Genomic DNA, 17,000 nt, shown 5'->3' on the forward strand with positions numbered 1-17,000 from the left:
ATGTTTTCCTACAAACACCTTGCATATACATACACAGTGATGTTATATACATAAATTTATAAATACATGCATATCTTCTCTGTATATATGTACACATGTGTATATATGTACACATGTGTATATATGTACACATGTGTATATATATGACATACAAGTTATTAAATGCTTCTCAAATGGGAATTGTAAAGTCTGCCCCTGAGTTTCTCAGCATTTGCCCTACTGACATTTAGGTCTAGATTAATCTTTATCAAGGGGGTGTCCTGTGCATTGGAGGATGTTTTGCAACAACACTGGCCTCTTACCCATTCAATGCCAACTGTATATTCTTTCCGTTTTGATAACCAAAAATGTCTCCAGATAGTGTCAAATGTCCCTTGGAAGTTAAATTAGACTTGGTTACTGCCAGTCTCATTGATATTGCCCAGCTTTAAAATCTCCAGGATTTTTTTTTTTTGAGATGGAGTTTTGCTCTTGTCACCCTGGTTGGCATGCAGTAGCGCAATCTCAGCTCGCTGCAACCTCCGCCTTCCAGGTTCAAGCGATTCTCCTGCCTCAGCCTCCCAAGTAGCTAGGATTACATGTGCCCACTACTACACCCAGATACTTTTTGTATATTTAATAGAGACAGGGTTTCACCATGTTGGCCAGGTAGGTTTCGAATGCCTGACCTCAGGTGATCCACCTGCTTCAGCCTCCCGAAGTGCTGGGATTATAGGCATGAGCCACTACACCTGGCCAGGATCTGTTATTCTGAGTTTTCATGAGAAGAACCCAAAGACGACACAGGTAGCTTCAGATATCACAGTGGAAAAAATGTCTGCTTTTCTGATTTCTACATAAGCTTCAAGGAACAAATTCAAATTTCACTCTTCATATATATGACCAGTAATGCAGATGTGCTAAGTTTATTTGAAAGGAATCATTGCAAACTCATTAAGCAATCAATTTGCTGTCTGTTTATATGAACCTCCTTTGAATTAAGATGTTATCTTCTTAATAGGTGGTGGACAGAATAGCTCAAAAGTGTACACCAGACTAGTGGATTGTCTTTAGAATTGGCAAATTGTGGGAAAAAAAGGATTAAAATTATTTTTGGAGTGATTTAAAAATATTTAATGTTTTAATATTGCATGTTGGAGGTGGCAGCAAAGTTTTTATCAGTTTGTAGATGTCAGTGCAGTATTCATTAGCTTTTCTAAAGGTTATTTTAAAATTAATTATCTTAGTTATTTCTTGTCTTCTGCTAGCTTTGAATTTGTTTTCTCTTGCTTCTCTAGTTCTTTTAATTGTGATGTTAGGGTGTCGATTTTAGATCTTTCCTGCTTTCTCTTGTGGACGGTTAGTGCTATAAACTTCCCTTTAGACACCGCTTTAAATGTGTCTCAGAGATTCTGGTATGTGGTGTCTTTGTTCTCATTGGTTTCAAAGAACTTATTTATTTCTGCCTTCATTTCGTTATTTACCCAGTAGTCATTCAGGAGCAGGTTGTTCAGTTTCCATGTAGTTATGCGGTTTTGAGTGAGTTTCTTAATCCTGAGTTCTAATTTGATTGCACTGTGGTCATAGTGGCACGTGAAAAAAAAAAATATATCAAGCTCCCATTAAGTTTTTTTTCTTTTAGTCACTTCTATTTATGTCTTTCTAAGTAGTGTAACTAGTGGACTTTTCTGTCAATGCAAAGTTGTATTTTATTTTGTTAATATGCAAATAAGTCATGTTATACAATGTGAATAATAAACACAGTTGTGGTCAAAATATTACGGTATTATCATACTTTGACTTAATCTCTCAGTTTCAGAAACACAGTCATGACAGATGAAATGTCAAACAAGAGATACCAACAAAGACATAGCTAGGCTTGGAAACAGAGTGAGCATGCCATGCTGAGCTCCTGGTCTAGATGCAGGCAGCCCTGGCTGGGAGGACAGTGCCTGCAGGTAATCAGGTTAAAAATATGAAGGCAGGAAAACAGAGGCATGCTTATGGCTTAGAGGATAGAGTCGGGATGGGACTGCTCTGTAAACCCACTAGAGGAAACTCTGCAGATTGTTGCCAGGCTTATGATTTCAGAAAGCTGAAGACATAGGGAAATATGAGACTGCAGTCTTAGCCTTGAAACCAAGTCCCAAACGAAATCACCCCGATTCAGTGGCTGGATATGGGGTGTCCTCTTTGTCTCTACAAAATTGGAATCTCAAATTGCCATTAAAAGGCCAATGCCAGATAGGAGACTCAGAGGGTTGGTGGAGGCATAAACAAAAGTAGTGTGTATGTGCGTGTACGTGTCTGTGATCACCAAGAGAAAGTGAAAAATAATTCATTCCACTCTAAGTTTTCGTATGTATGTATGTGCAGTAAGTGCAGATGTGCTATGTTAGAATAGTTTGTAAATAAAGCACAGGAAATTAATGCCAAGGAGGCTGCAAAATAAGCAATTAGAACCATTAGACCAACTTATCTGGAAAAACTTAACCTAAGGCAACAACTATTCTTTGAATGTGGACATGTGTCAGGCACTGTTCAGGATGCCTTGCCCGGATGGAGCTTTTTTCCTTAGGTATGTTTAAGAAACTCAAAGACTTATCTGCAGAAACTGTCCATGAGGAAGAATAAGAAGAGTATAAAATAAGATGCAGTGAAACAGGAAATGTGGAAATAAAATGTTAGACATTAGAAGCATAATCCTTCAAATGACGCATGCAGTGAATGGCCAAATTCTAGAATGGACATTGCCAAAAAGAGAATTAGTATTGCCAATATTACTGAGAATTCACCATCATATATGACAAAGAGGTTTAAGACTATGAAAAACCAGCTAGGTGTTATGAAGACTGAGAGATTCCAACACATATATGTTGAAGGGCAATTTAATAAAAAAGATACAAATCATAATTCTCATACAGATGAAAAATGAACACATTAAAGATTTTATTTATTTATTTATTTATTTATTTGAAATGGAGTCTCACTCTGTTGCCCAGGCTGGAGTGCAGTGGTACAATCTCGGCTCACTGCAACCTTCGCTTCCTGGGTTCAAGCCTCTCTTTCGCGTGCCACCGTGACCACATTGCAATCAAATTAGAACTTCCTGGGTTCAAGATTCTCCTGTCTCGGCCTACTGAGTAGCTGGGATTACAGGCATGCTTCGTAAGGCCTGGCTAATTTCTTGTTGTATTTTTAGTAGAGATGGGGTTTCACCATGTTGGCCAGGCTAGTCTTGAACTCCTGACCTCAAGTGATCCTCCTGCCTCGACCTCCCAAAGTGCTGGGATTACAGTCGTGAACCACCACGCCCGGCCTGATATAGCCTATTATTAATTAGGGGATCTGTAAAATGTTACAACTGGTTTGAATAAGTTAAAGACAAATTTGTATAGAACAAAGAGATATTAAAATGAACTTACAAATACATGACATGAAACAGGCTTTTTCTATGTGAGATTGAGGGCCAAGTGAACTAAGTCTCCACGGGTCAGAATTCTCATGTCCAGGGACAAGAACTTGTTTGCATTTCTTTCAGTTATCTACAGCTTAGAGAGTTGTAAAGCAGGGCTAAGGCAATGGAAGGCCAGACTCAGGTGACCCAGAATGTGCCAAGCGAAGGGCTGGCAAAGTATAGAAAGGGGCCAAGTTGAGTCTGCTGCCTGTTTTTGTAAGTAAAGTGTCATGCGTTGTTGGAACACAGCCACATGTCTGCATGCTGTCAGTGTCCACTTTCACACTACAATGTAGAGTTGAATACCTGCAACATGAAGCCTAACCCATGAAGCCTAAAACAGGATTTACTAGCTGGTCTTTATGGGACATGGGTGTTGACATGGTTGTCAAAATAATGCCCTTTTTTCCATTGAGCCTCAGCATTTTCTCCACATGAATAATACAGTTCTAGAAAATTGAGAGAATGGTAAGGAAGTAATATTTAAAGAGAATAATTGACTTTTTTTTTCTAGGATTGAAGCAAGATGTGAGCCCTTAAACCAATATTTTACTGTGAGTACAAGCAGAACCATAAAATTAGATTCTTCACAGATACATCATAGAAAAAAAGCAGAACATTAAGAGAGGCAGGGAAAAGAATTAAGAGAAGAACAAGTGCTATATGAAAAAATAGTAAAAAAAATGGATAGAGAATGAATTCTAAATTAGAAATGGGAAATGTTTTGCATGTATGATCTCATATAACTTTAGGAGCAGGTACTAATTTTGCTACCCATCTTTACCAATGAAGAAGTTGAGATCAAAGTCACAGAGCTAGTAAGTGGTACAGCTATAATTTGAACCCAGGTCTTCTGGCTCTAGAAACACTGAGATTTGACTAATCTGTTGTACCATCTCGTTATAATAAAGGAACAGATTTTCTTAACGGTAACATATGATCCTCAATTGCAATATACAGGATGAGAAGAAGTTCACTGGCTGATCAGATTATGAGACCTTGGCAGTCAAGAAACAGCACATGCAAAGACTTCTGGCAGTGGGGAGCCTGCCGCAGATTCCAGGATTGGAAGAATCAGTATAGCTGGAAAGTAGAAGGGGTGGGGGCTGTGAGAGATGGGGTTGAAGAGCAGGTGAGGTTGTGCAAGTTGTATGGCATTTCATGTTGTTCTAAGAACAACGAGATGATATTGAAGTTTTGAAACAGAGAGGGCAGGTGGCTTGTTCTGATTTGCAATTTCAAAAGAGACTTTGGGCTGCAGTGGAAAGAATGGATTGGAGCTTGGCCAAAATGGAAGTAGGAAGACCAATTAAAAAGCTGCTGATACATAACAGCCAAGATTATTACACCCCCAAAGGGAACTGCTAACCAAATCATAAAAAGAACTTGTGGTATTCAGACTGAAAGTGGAGGGGTACAGGACATGAGTGAGATTATTTCCACATGGAATCTTCGTTCTTTTCCCTGGCTTGTTCTTTCATTTATTTTCTTTGATATTTGGCCTTATTAGCAGATGGAATAAACTTCTATTGTTCTGAGTGCCTGAATTCCCAAGGCGGTTGAACATGATGCTGTGATTGGTTCTCTTTTTGTTTTTAATGCTTGTGTGCACTGTGCTTCTTATCTCTTATTAGAGCACTTTTAACATTGAATTCTAATTTTCAAATTACGTCTGCCTTCCCAACTAAAGGAAAATATTGAGAATGAAGACCTTGTCTAAGTTACCTTTGCATCCTTACTGCCTAAAAGTGCCAACCAAAAATAGTCATTCAATACAAATTGTTGAATAAATGAATGAGATTCAATATGCGAAACAGATTTTCTTCTGCCAGTTTTAGCTGCTCTCTTCATTTACATATTTCTAGATTCATGATAATTCCCAGGTGCCTTAGGGATTAAAAACCATCTGTAATAACTCTACCATTCATTTAAACCTATGAATGTTTTTTACACAGAGTATATAGGCCATTATGAATGTTTTGAATAACACAAATGCTCTTGAATTCTGCTTCAGATATCACTCAGTATTTCAATGACCAATTAATAACTGTAACCCACAGTATCTCATACTGTGAACTCTTGAAACATGAGTTATTCATTTCCATTTTCCCCCATGATTTGCTATTTGTGTGACTTGGTCAACACCTCTCTGAGCCTCAATTTTCTCATGTGTACAACAGAGATAATATTTATCCATTTTGACCCATTTTAAATGAATTAATGAGATAATATGAAGTATACTCACCACATAGTAGGTACAAAAGTATTAAATTCTGTCCACTTTTTTTCATGCTTTAACCTTTTTGTGGCTACTGTTTCATCCCGTGTCCCTATACTTCCACGGATTACCTAACTGGCTGGGCCTTTTTTTAAATTCTCTTACTTGCGTTACTGAATCTCTTCCAATATTCACTCATATTTTGCTTTTCCTCCATCTAGATAAAGTGAAATGAGAAAGCCTTCACTCCATACATCACAGAAATTTTGATTTCAAAATACCCAAAAATGTTCCCTTGAGGTGGAGCAATTCACGTTTCCCTAATTTTTCTAATTCATCCATCGTTACCTCTTTTCTCTATTGCATGAAAATCTGCAGATGGTATGAAACTCCCTCCTTCCCCATCCTAGTCTATCAGCTGTACTGTTATCCATGGAAACTGGGCAGTACGAGCTTTGTGGAGAGCCGGAAACAATAAAGGCTTTCATTCCAGGCATTGCTTTGTAGGGTTGGCATTTCTGAATTTAGGATCAGCAGATGTATTCATTATTCCCTCATCATTCCTCCCTCCTTCCACTGGCTCTGGATTTTGTTTAATCGTCCAGCTTGCATGAGCCTCCACTCTCCCAATGTGATTTTAATAGGCTATTATTTTGAGGCCTAGGTGAGAATTTCTTACATTCAAATTCTCAGCAGCAATTTCGTGCACCTTTGTTGCTTTCAGTTGTCAGATTAAGCCCCTTTTGAGATAAACACTTTAATACACAAATTTCTTTTGCCTGGGTAGTGATAAGTGGAAATGAATGCATTAGCAGACCTTGCCTTTGTTCACAAGTTTCAAACATCTGGTTTGGTGCATTATCTAGCTTTGTTCTCACAGTGTCCTATTAAGGAGTCGGAAGGGCTCTTGCCCCCTAAGTTAGAAGTTGCGTGTCTTTTTGTTCTGAATTCTTCTGTAATTTGTGTTTCTACGAACATTATCTCATAGACTTAGACAAGACAGAGGAGAAGGAACGCTTTGTACTTCTGATCAACACAAACACGGGATCAAGAAGACACTCTGCCAAATTTGCTAATTGAAATTGAAGGGCTCCTCAAATGTTAATGTATCTATGAATCACTTAGAGATCCTGTTAAAATGCAGTTTCTGATTCAGTAGGTCTGGGGCCTCAGATTCTCTCTGTTTAACTCATTTCTAAGAAGCTCCTGATGATGTCAATGCTGCTGGCTATTTTTCTCAGCTGTAAAGAATTCTCCCCAGCTCCACTCTCTGCCTTCTGCAATTTTCACCACTCATCATACCACCCAGGTGATTCTGATAGGCAACCAGATTTGAGAACTAGATGAATTTCTTGTGGCTGCCATATCACCATAAACCAGTTGCCTTATAAGAACAGAAATTTATTGTTAACAATTCTGAAGGCCAGAAATTTGAAACTAAGGTTTTAGCAGGACTGTGCTGTCTCTCCAAAAGCTGTCAGAACAATTCTGTTTCTTGCCTCTTCCAGCTTCTTGTGGCTGTCAGCATTCCTTGGCTTGTGGCTGCATTACTTTAATCTGTCTCTGTCTTGACATGGCCTTCTTCTCCCCTCCATGTCTCTCCTCTGTATGCCTCTTTTAAGGACACGTGTCATTGGATTTAGGGCCAACCCAGATTTTCAGGATGATCTCATCACTATATTCTTAATTATATCAGCAATAATCCTTTTTCCAGTTAAGGTCATATTAACACATTGTAAGGGTTAGGGCATAGACATATCTTGGGGAGCAGGGGAACCATTCAGCCCACTGCAGGAACCATGTGGCTATAAGACCTTCACAATGCTGCATTTGGACCAGAGATCCTATAATTCTAATGAAAACTTGCTTAGTTTTAATAGCACTATTAATGTAGAATGAGGATGTTTTTGCTCCCTTAGGTATCAGTATCCTGTGACTGTCTGTAGAGGACAAGTGGAGACTGGAGAGGACTAGAATATATCAATGGTAGCATTAAATTCAAAGAGCAAAGTATGTAGAGGAGGAAGGTGGAAGTGAGACTAAAAGGTAGTAGAAGCCAAGACAAACCCCCAAAAAATGATTATATGGCTTCCATCCTGTGTGAACGTGAATCTCTGTCAATACTTTCTTGAACTTTCAAGGGCCCATGAAATGCCTGGGGATCTTGTCTGAGATGGAGTCTGGGATTCTGCAGGTCTAATAATTTCCCAGGCAATGTGGACCCAGCTCATTCATGGACCACACTGTGAGTTGCAAGGGCTTAGGCTAGGTATAGGTAACAAGCAAGTATAAAAGTCATTAATTACATTAGGTATGCATTGCTAAGGAGCAAAACCATTGTGTCCGTAAGAAACTAGAGCGGGTGTGTATCTCCCCTTTAGCCGCATTACAGGATTCAAGTCTAGTGTTGCCAGTCTTCTTACCCTTCAAAAGAATTTGTATTTATATATAAAATCTTCATGTTTGTTAGTGTTGGCAACCAAGTCACAAAATTACAAAACACTAGTGAGTCAGATAAATAATATATGTGTGTGTGTGTGTGTGTGTGTGTATATATAGATAGATAGATAGATACGATTTTCATTGTTTAACCTCCTATGTGACCCATCTGTAAATTGAACAGATCTGTGACTCCCTTTGTATGAAATAATTATGAAAACATTGACAGTGATAAAATGAAGAAAAGAAGACCAACAATTTAATGTTAGGTGTTAAACTAGCTTGTATTCTATTTTACACAGCACTCCAAATGGGTAGCTGTTCATAACACAGCATGTCAAGAAGGAAATGAGACATTCCAAGGGCTATTAACTACTCCACCAGAGATCTTGAAAGATCACTGCAGTTTTATTTAGTGTCGATGTTTATTTAATTCTGGTGCAGAAGGGCAAATTCACCATGCTCAATGGCCCTGAAAGTCACACTGGCTTAATGAGTGTGGATTAATGAACCAACGACAGTAGGCTATGGCTTTACCTTATAAAACAAATGGTGACAGGAGAGAGGACAGCCTGGAGTAGTTGATTTTTAATATATTATGCATATAAAGAATTTGTTAGTAGAACTTGGAGTTATCATGGTTTTATCAGCTTATTAGTTTGATAGGACAAATTTAAGCTAGTCACGGTAATTAACATCTCCCATCTCTCTGTGGTCATGATCTGTGAGTTTAGGTTAAGGCATCCTACTCTGTTGAATCCTCTGAACAATGCTAGATAATCTGTACCTCACTAAATCGTATAGTTTAGCCATCTTGAAAGAACATTGCTATCCTTTTGCAGATGTATTCTTGATCTTGAGAGAAGAAAAGCTACAAACACTCATGTAAATGCAATGTCCAGAGGGATGTATAATGAACAGTTGCTCAAAGTGCAAGAAATAGATCCACCATGTTTGTAACTCTCCATGCTAAAGTTAGAGAGCCATAGCACAACATTTTACTGGTATGGAGTAAAGAGAATATGATTTAATAGGCAAAGAAGTCAGTGCCATAATATAGCCAGATATTTCATCATAAAACTTTAAAGTTTGGAGCCATTTAAAATGTTCCTTAAAAATCTTGAAAAACTACCCCACCTATAACAAAGAGAATGTTTGTTCTCTGTAGAGCTCAGAAGTGATCCAGCTTCTGAATCTCTGGCTGAATTGAGGCTTTTGTGAACTTTACAGGGATATTAGAGTGAGAGGTTGAAATAAGTAAAAAGATTTAGACTTTAAGAAAAAAATTCCCATTTGGTTGTTTTCAGGAATTTTTTTTCTTTAAGCAAGTTATAAGTTAAATCTTACAAACAAGTCTTGTATATAATCTGCAAAATTTAGTGTTAAAAATAATACAAGTAGCAAAAGGCAGCCATTTCACATAATTCTGTTTACCTGGGCAGCTTCCTCTGAGTTGCTGATGTTAAAGTCTTGCTAGCTCCACTGGATTGGTCATGACTTATTGGAACTCTGCTTTCAGGGAGATTCTGTAGCTGATTGATTATCCACTAGAAAAGAGTGCTATGATTGACTAGGAATGTCTTCCTTGGGTATGGGAGGGAGTAGAGGTAACATGTGTGCCATATATTTGCTGCAGATGCTTTGTATTAATACTTAGAGATTATTTTACTTGACACTTTATAAAGAAAATTAGAAGGATTGAGAATCCTAAAACCTTCTCTACTTAAGGAGAATTAAATGTAGTTTATTAGACAAATGACAATACATATGACGTATGTATAAACCAAGTGAAAAATAGTAATACTGATTCTTCACATTGGTAATGGGTAAATCTCAGATCCTTGCAAATCTCTAAGGGGAAAATCCCATAGGGACAGTTCATGAGAGTTACCACATAGCAATAGCAGTAAGTAAGTGGAATGGGCTTGGATGTGAGGATGTTGAGTAGTTGACCTGGACCATCCTAGCTAAGTGCTCTTGCATAGCAGTGATCATGATATAAATATGGGCCTCTGAAAACCTGACAGCTTACTGCAGGTTATGAAACTTTGGCATCACTCCCTGCGGGAGGCAGAATGACCCCCAATATGTCCACACCCTAAGCACTGAGAGCCTGTGAATATATTATGTTACATGTCAAAAAGGACCACAGATTTTAAGGTTCTGAACCTTAAAAGGGGAGATGGTCCTGGATTATCTGGGTGGGCTCCGTCTAATCACATGAGCCCTTTAAAAGCAGAGAACTTTTTCCAGTTGGATGGCAGAAGGAGAAGTCAGAGATACTTGAAAAGTGAGAGAAACTCCACCTGCCATGGCATGAGAGGAAGTGTGCACCCTCAGTTGTAAATGTGGGACTTTAGCTGACAGGAAAGGAGTACGGACCTCAGTGCCACAAGCACAAGGAACTGAATGCACCCAACAGCCAGGAGAAGTCTGAAAGTGGAATCTTCTTCAGTGCCTGGCCCAGAATGGCCAACAACTTGCCCTTGTGAAACCTAAGCAGAGGGCCTGGCTGAGCCATTCTGTGCTCAGACTTCGGACCCATGAAACTAGAAATAATAAATACATGTTGTTTTAAACTGCCTAGTTTGTAGTAATTTGTTAATATACTTTCAAACAGTTGAAACTAATATGTTAAGACTTTGAATGCCAAAGGTCTTATATTAGAGCCAATGATGTCTACTATAAAAGATAAGCTCTAGCTAGGCTGGTGGCTCACGCCTGTAATCCCACTACTTTGGGAGGCCAAGACAGGCGGATCACCTGAGGTCGAGAGTTGAGACCAGCCTGACCAACATGGAGAAACCCCCATCATCTCTACTAAAAATACAAAATCAGCTGGACGTGATGGCACATGCCTGTAATCCCAGCTACTCAAGAGGTTGAGGCAGGAGAATCGCTTGAACCCGGGAGGTGGAGGTTGCAGTGAGCTAAGATGGAACCATTGCACTCCAGCCTGGGCAACAAGAGTGGAACTGTGTCTTTCTCTCTCTCTGTATATATATATGCTCTAAATCTTAGTAGCTTAACATAATGTATTTCATCACTTAATGTAGTTCATCACTAATACTATGGACAAGTGCAGGTCATTAGGCTTTCCTGGGTGTTTGTTTTTCCCTCAAAGGGCGAAAACATCATCTCTACCTCTTGGAATTCCTAGTTGCTACAGAGGAGAAAGAGAGTGTGACCAGACATAAGGGGACATTTAAGACTAGGCCTGTAATGTTGAATATCACTTCCATTAATATCTCATTGTCTAGAATCAAGTCACATGACTCCAGCTTAACTGCATGGGAGAATTGGAAATTGAACTTTTCTGTGTGTACAGGAAGAAGAAATGCAACTGGGGAGTATTGGGCCGACTACTGTCACAGATATATCCTTTATAGAGTTTGATTCTTCATGAACTAGTGATCTTCCGTTACTCAGGAAGGATTGCTGTATTTGAATAAGGGATTTGTTTTTCTTCTGGTGTGTGGGAAGTCGTATATTTTCTGGCACTCTGATCACTTGTTATTTGCTAATTCTTGAAAATGTCCCAGGATATCCCATATCCTCTGCTGTCCTATCCATGTTAGGATTGCAGCACTGGTTACTGTGAGCTCTATTCTGACTGAAGAGCATTCTTGGTTTGACTGCCATTGCTTCGTATAGTATTTATTTCATTTATTTTAAAATGTCAGTCTTCATAGGGTATGGACTTCTCTTTTTGCTTTTTGTCTCTGACTTTGTGCTATGATAGTGATGGGGAGGGCTTGTGAAGCTAGCACTCCCTTTAACCCTGCACTTACTTCTCCCCTGATTTTGATGTGCTAAGAACAGATTGATGGGACATGAAGTGGCACCTGACACTGCAGAGAAGTTATTGCTTCTGTGGCGATTCCTCTGCCACGGGTTCTCTTCTTCTATCTACCTTCCTGGTCCTGATGTAATTGCCTGGGCTGTTTGTATTTAACCCTTTATGCTTTTAAAGGATAGTCTACAATAATACTAGAGGACTTGGTTGTCTTATCTCATCTGTCCCTGAGTTTTTAGTAATTTAGTAGACTTAGCATATGTATTGGTTTGTATCGGGTATCTCAACCTCAGCACAAATGCTATTTGGGGCTGAATAAGTATTTGTTGTGTATGTGTGAATGTGTGAGTTGGGGGGATGACATCACAGGATAGATAGCAGCATCCCTGGAGTCTGCCTACTAAATGTCTGTATCATTTTTGAGTCTTGGCTCTTGGAAATCTCCAGGCATTTCCAAGTGTCCTCTGGGGAACCAATCACCCCAGGTTGAGAACCACTGGTCCATGATGAAGCTACCAGCTCTGATGGGCTTATTTCACTCATCTGTGGACCATGGTTTTGAGTAGAGCACCAATTCCCTCTTCAAGTGAGTCCACAGACATCAAACAAAAAATTCTAGTGTAGGTCAATTTCATGATGAGGGAAAAATATCCGTGCTCTTTTAGAGGAAGTCTTACATGTGGCCAGCAGATTGGGACCCAGTGAAGTCTTTCTCCAAGTTTGAAAGCCTGATTAGATAAGTAAATTCAGCTGGAGGATTTGTAGTCGTTAATGACCGCTTCCAAATCTGTTGTACTCAAAGCCAAAATGAACTTGAGCACACAAAGCCTTATCCTGCTGAAAGCACTGAGTTCTGAGAGGCCGGATGTGGCATTTCTCCTTCTGTGCTCCATCTTAAAGTAAGATCCTCACACTTCTTATACAAAACATGATGTTAGGGGCACACTTTTAAGTCTTTAAATTTCATTGGCTGTTTGCTTTCATAATATATGGTGGAGGGATGGATACAATCAGCACTCCAAACTTAGTATCAAAGCCTCTTTACAATAGATGTATGTAAAAAGTGAGCTGATTTAATGAAAATAAGAGGACAGAATATATGCATATATACTAGTTTCCTATCTCTGCTGTAACAAATTACTGCACATTGAGTAGCTTAAAACAACACAAATTTGTTGTCTTGAAATTCCAAGCTCAGAAGTCCAAAATGGGTCTTAGGGGCTAAAATTAGGGTCTTGGTGGAGCTGTGTTCCTTCTGGAGGCTCTGGGGAGAATCGACGTCCTTGCCTTTCCAGCTTCTAAAGGCAGATGGCGTTCCTTAGCTCCTGGCATCTCTGTCTCCATCTTCAAAGTGCATGGCTCCAACTTCTGCTTCCATATCACATTTTCTTTCTCTGACGTCGACCCTCTTACCTCTGTAATGACATTGGGCCCACCCAGGTCATCCAGGAAAACTTTCCTCTCGCAGGATCCTTAATCACATCTTCAAATCCCCTTTCGCCATGGAAGGTAACATAATCACAGGTTCTGGGGATTAGGAAGTCAACATCTTCGGGGAAGAGATGAACACTTGTCAGCCTATCAAAACATGCAGAGGAAAAGTGAAGGTGAGGTATGGACAAGCAATGGCACATGGGAAAGCTTATTTTAGTTACTGAATACTGTGTGGCAACTTACTTACCTCCCCAAATTAGTAGCTAAAAATAACACTCACTTCTTGTCTCATAGTTTTGTGCATCAGGAATCTGGTAGCAGTTTAGCTGGGTCCTCTGTCTCTCCCAAGGCTGCCATCAAGGTATCAGTGGGGGCCGCAATCATCTTGTGGTTCAACAGGGGCAGGATCCCCTTGCAAGTTCACTCAGTGCATGCAGGCAGAATTCAATTCCTTGTGATCTGTTGAACTGAGGTCTTAGTTCCTTCTTCGTTGTGGGCTGGAGGCCTCTTTCAGTTCCCTGCCACATGGGCCTCTCCATAGAGCAGTTTATAAGCTGTGGCTTTGCCAAAGTGTTTAACTGGCAGAGAGGAGAGTGTCACCAAGATACAAGCCACAATCTTTTATAATCTAACCCCAGGAGTGACAGTCCTTCATGTGCACCGCATTTTCATCATTAGAAGTGAGTCCCTGGGTCCAGTTTATACTCAGGGGAGATGATTACACAAGCGCATGAATGCCAGATAATAGGGCCACTGGGAATCATTTCAAACTGCCTCCTACCCTTATCTTAGGTCCTAAGTTTTTTGTTAGCCTATCAGATGTAAAACGCGGCTCTGCAGCAGAAAAGTGACTGCGCTATAGATTTGCTTCTCTCCAGGAACCTGGGAGCTCCCACATCTCTGCTTCCACTATGTTGTCACAGGTGCCTCAGTTTCTCTCTGGGTCATGGGCCCTTCCCTTTGCTTCATTCCTCATTTCCTAATGTCCTCCTTTGCATCTTCACTACATCCTTAAATCATTGATTATCGTTGTTTAAATGTATGCAATGCTCTACATTTTCAAGAAGGCTCAGTTACAAGAAAAAAATATGCAAATATATTTGTCTACATTAAATTAAACTCAAATTTGAGCTCCTGCTCATCAGGGTGTTGGGAGATTCAATCCTGAAATGGTTTTGGGCAGGCATGGAGCTCTCAACCTTCAATTAATGAACCACATTTTTAAGTATCTGCATCATTGACTTTTACTTCATCTTTCTCTCCTTTAATCTCCCCACCCCATTTTTTTTTTAACTTTTTGGGTTTGATTCTGGTAATCAAAGATTTTTGAAAAATATTTATAACTGGTTAATCTGTGTTCTGATTTGTATGGAGGCTAAAATAGTCAAAGGAGTCAGGCTCATTTATGAAACCAGATGGTAAAAGGATTGGAGGATGCTTCCAACAAAGTGTGAGGGTGAGTTCATTTCTCTCTCTGAATATTATGATACACTGGAGAGGACCCGTATGAGTTTCATGTGATGACCTATTGCAGCTGTCAGGTCTCAGTAATTTTTACCTGTTTTGATGTCCTCTCAAATTGCTGAGAGCATTAGAACATGCAGAGCTGGCGAATATGCATAAGTCTATGGCGTCTTGAGCAGCGATTTGTGTGAGTAGAGCGCTATGGCAGGCAGGTCCAGTCTTATTCCCCTAAGAGTGATTGGAGTTTTGGGAGTTTGGAAATAAACAGTGTTTTGTCCCTTTGCTTTCATTCATATTTAATCATCATAACCAATTATCCTAAAAATTCAACAGCTTTAAAGAAGAACATAATTTTTTTTTCTGTTTATCAAAGGGAAAAGCATGGGTTTAAAACTAGCTGGAAATCTCTGTTCTTGCTAGTGATCCTTGATTCTGATACCAGATTTCAGGGGTCCATACAAAATGGCTCAACCGCCCTAAAACTCTCTTCAGGGTTTATGAGAGTCTCCTACCTACCCTTTGTGAAGGAGTTCATGTTTCAAGATGTATTGAATATTCTTTGATATAAAAATAAATGTAGAAATTAGCATGAGAGAGATAACAAAAACATTGCATTTTTATTGCACTCTAAGTATTTTACAATTTTTTTTTATATTCTTGTAGAATGGTTCCATAGATCATCTCATAAAATGACTTTCCTGGCAAATTTCAACTCAAGATGGGAGAGTACCTTATTTTCAAAGTGATCACTTGTATCTAGCCTACTTTACTGTTAAACAGCCCTAATAAAAAATGATATTACTCTTTTATACTAATACATGTTGTTTTTACCTGAGTAAGACATTTAAAAAATGAGGAAAAAAAAAAGCTTCCCCTGGGGTGGGAATATCATTTCCCTTGAAATAATGGCATCTTGTTTCATGTTTAACAGATTATTTATCATGGAAATTGGCCACTGATTTAGGTATAATATATAATCTTGAATTTATTCAACATTCAGGACAAAACGAAATCACCCCTCCTCCCAACAAAATGTAAATTATTTTAGAAAATAGAAAGGAACCTGTGTTCAACATGGAAATTGAGATACTGAGTTCTCCAACATTCACATCGTTTTGAAGGAATTTCATACTCCAACTGCAGTTGGAGATTGTAACCTTCTTGGGGTAGATGCCGTCTTATTGAATAAGGACAACGGGGTAGTCTGTCCATTTATTCAGGGACATCTAACTGAAGCCAATGGGGATGGACAAAAACACATCCCGGAGGGTCTCCAGCATCTCCCTGACTTTATCCTCACCCTGGGAAAGGTGGGACTTTGACTAACATATCCAAAGGTTGGAAAACACAGTTCTCTGAAATTGCTGTTCTGATGTTTTCTGGGATTGTCCATCAAAGAGACACAAATACAGCGATGATATCTCAATGCCAAGTTCCTCTTCAAGATGCAAACTCCTTTCGGAGCCTAAACCAGAAGAGTGTGTACCCAGATTTCCCTACTCCTTAAAACCCTCACCCTGCTTTGATGGAAAGGCACCTGGTCTTCTGGGGCTCCTTGAAATTTAGCAGCAGAATAATGCTGTTGACTCTGTTTGAGTCACTTAAATCCATTTTGGGCCGGGCATGATGGCTCACGCCTGTAATCCCAGCACTTTGGGAGGCCGAGGCAGGTGGATCACAAGGTCAGGAGATCGAGAACATGCTGGCCAACATGGTGAAACCCTGTCTCTACTAAAAATTTAGCTGGGTGTGGTGGCGTGTGCTTGTAATCCCAGCTACTTGGGAGGCTGACGCAGGAGAATCGCTTGAACCCGGGAGGCAGAGGTTGCAGTGTGCTAAGCACTGTACTCCAGCCTGGTGAGAGAGGGAGACTCCATCTCAAAAAAAAAAAAAAAAACCACCTCATTTTGGATACTAATTATTTCTTCTTTCCATTTTCTGATCTTAGCTTATAGATCTACAATCTGTTATCCTTTAATTTCTACATGAGCTTAGAAGTAAATATGACTATAAAACTCTAATGACATCTTTTCTCAAACACAATTTCGTTCAAAGTATTGATTTTCTTACTCATTTAAAAATTAATTTGTCAATGTCACTTTTCATTCTTAGCTTTGACATTTCATTTACAGCGTAGGCTTAGATGCATCTTTCTTGAACTATCTACTATTTCTGTTCCTAAGTCATCTTTAAAATATGTGTTGTCTCCTATA

At 39.4% G+C, this 17,000-nt stretch overlaps 1 long non-coding RNA gene across 1 annotated transcript in view; it reads right to left on the reverse strand.

Moving 5' to 3' along the window:
* Positions 1-13,430: 13,430 nt before the first annotated feature.
* LOC134735855 (uncharacterized) overlaps positions 13,431-17,000 on the reverse strand; it is a 168,242-nt gene continuing 164,672 nt past the window's right edge. Inside the window, exon 3 of the long non-coding RNA XR_010119392.1 lies at positions 13,431-13,467. This is a non-coding gene — a long non-coding RNA (uncharacterized lncRNA). The remainder of the gene's footprint in view (positions 13,468-17,000) is intronic.

This window comes from Symphalangus syndactylus, chromosome 24, assembly GCF_028878055.3.
Source record: "Symphalangus syndactylus isolate Jambi chromosome 24, NHGRI_mSymSyn1-v2.1_pri, whole genome shotgun sequence".
Lineage (NCBI taxonomy): Eukaryota > Metazoa > Chordata > Mammalia > Primates > Hylobatidae > Symphalangus > Symphalangus syndactylus.